The sequence below is a fragment of the Tripterygium wilfordii genome, unplaced genomic scaffold (assembly GCF_013401445.1).
Source record: "Tripterygium wilfordii isolate XIE 37 unplaced genomic scaffold, ASM1340144v1 ctg246, whole genome shotgun sequence".
Lineage (NCBI taxonomy): Eukaryota > Viridiplantae > Streptophyta > Magnoliopsida > Celastrales > Celastraceae > Tripterygium > Tripterygium wilfordii.
The window spans coordinates 32501-35000 of record NW_024056227.1 but is presented as its reverse complement, the minus strand read 5'-3'; positions in this window follow the sequence as shown (position 1 = coordinate 35000).

Below are 2500 nucleotides of genomic sequence, written 5' to 3'. Positions count from 1 at the left end.
AGCCATACAAGTTCCCATTAACTGACACAGAGAAGGAGGTGGATTCAACACATTTCATAATTAAACTAACAAACCTAGCAGGAAAGCCAAGGGTCAATAGCAACTGCCTCAAAAAAACCCACTGAACAGAGTCAAAGGCCTTCCTGAAATCAATTTTTACCAAACATCTAGGAGAAGCCCTTTTCCTGCCATACTGCCTAAGTAGTTCTTGCACCAAATTAATGTTATCAGTCATCTTCCTACCTCCCAGAAAAGCATTTTGGGCAGGACTAATAATACTCTGTAAAGCAGCAGCCAATCTGGTAGCCAGAATTTTAGAAATGACCTTGTATATGACATTACAACAAGAAATTGGCCTGAAATCAGCCACTGAGGTAACACTAGGCAATTTAGGAATTAAAGCAATAACAGAATGATTAATTTGCCTCAATATCTCCCCAGTAGAGAAGAAGTCCTGAATTGCAAGACAGAAATCCTCCCCCACAACCTCCCAAGACTTCTTGAAAAACACAGAAGAGTAACCATCCGGTCCAGGGGCTTTATCATCACCAATGCTGAATAAAGTAGTCCTAATATCATCATTAGACACAGGAGCCAGCAGGGGGCCATAGGCAGAATCATCAAGGCAGGGACCAGAGTGAACAATAGCCTCCACTAGGGGTTGAGTATCCTTAGAAGACCCCAGATGCTGCTGAAAATAATTTACAAACTCCTCACCCATTTCATCTATAGAAGAGGTAAGTAAACCAGAACCAGTCTGAATAGCAGGAATGTAGTTCCTTCTAGTGCTTCTGGTTCATTAGAGCATGGAAGAAACTAGAGCTTCTATCACTTTCCTTGAAGTAGGAATTCTTTAGCTTCTGACAGTAAAACATCTTCTCAGCAGCCTTAAGGTTCATCAGGTTTAGCCTCAACTGCTTGTCCTGCAATAATAACTGAGCATTATCCCTATCATTTTGAAAAATGGTCTGGTGAGACTCTAAATCTGCAGCAGCTTTAGCAACTCTGGAAGAAATGTGACTATAATGCAACTTATTAAGCTCCTTTAAATGCCCCTTCAGGTTTTTGAGCTTCCTACAGAGAAGATACATAGGAGAGCCGTAAGCTTGAAGAAACCAGTTAGCATCCACTAACTCTCTGTACCTCGGATGGTCAGTCCACATGTTAAAGAATTTAAAGGGTCTTCTACCCTGCTTCTGCCAAGCACCAAGCTGGATCCTAGCTGGAGAATGATCAGAGAAAGCACCAGGGGGTAAGAACTGAACAATAGACTGCATTTGCATAGCAGGCCAAAGGGTATTCACCATAACCCTATCAATTTTACTCCAAATATTCCCATTAGACCAGGAAAAATGACAGCCAGTAAAGTTTAAATCCTCGAGCCCCAGATCAGAACAACAATTCCTAAAATCAGAAACTTCATAACTGGTAACCAGATCTCCATTGTGCTTATCAGATTGAGAGAGAATAGAATTGAAATCCCCAAGGACAAGCCAAGGAGATGTAGGAGACCATCTTCTCAAATCATCCCACAACCCCCTCCTAGCAGAGATAGTGTTGAAACCATAGACAAAAGTGGCAGTAAAATTAAATTGCTGCTCCAAGCTAGTGATATTCACATGAATGCCCTGAGGAGTATGATCCAATAGCTCAACATTGACAGTGGAAGGATTCCAAAATAAAACAATTCTGGCAGTTCTGGCCACATCAACATTAGAAAGAAAATTCCAGTACTTCAACCTAAACTTATGCATGAAATCAAGCTTAGAAGAAATAAGCTTAGTTTCCATCAAACCACAAACATCAATCTTATTCTTCTTCATGAGGCTGACCACCTCATGCTGCTTCAGAGGACTATTAAGCCCCCTGACATTCCAACTGTACAGAAGCATTAAATAGTAGGGGGAGATCCCCCACCACCTCCAGATGCTCTCCTAGCATGCTTCTTAGCACTGCTCCTAGTGGTAACACCCTCTGCAGCAACAACACCATCTTCACTCCTAAATCCTGCTATAGGATCAACAGCTTTATTCTTATCATTCTGAACTTCTTTAGTACCACTTCCCTCAGCTGAAAATCTGCTTTGGAACCTCTGCTTCTTACCATACTTCCTGCCCCTAATCAACTCCCATCCTTCACCCCCATCTTCATTAGATATAGAATCCCCACCTTGCTGCCCAGCAACAGTCTTCCCTTTCTGCTCAATTTGAGTAGTAACTGAACCCAACCTATCCAGAGCACTACCCCTTTTATTGACATCACCAATACCACTGCCCTGCCTGCCTGCACTTGTTGAACCAGAAACAATAGGGGCCTTTGAACATACACCAGTAGTATGCCCTAGGACCCTGCAGTGCTTACAAAACTTAGGCAAAGTTTCATACTCCACCATTTGATCCAGAGGAGTCCCATTAGGCAACAAGATTTCAATGTTATGAGGGAGATCATCTAGCAGGTCAATCTCCACCAACACCCTAGCATATGATAGCCTAGACAGATT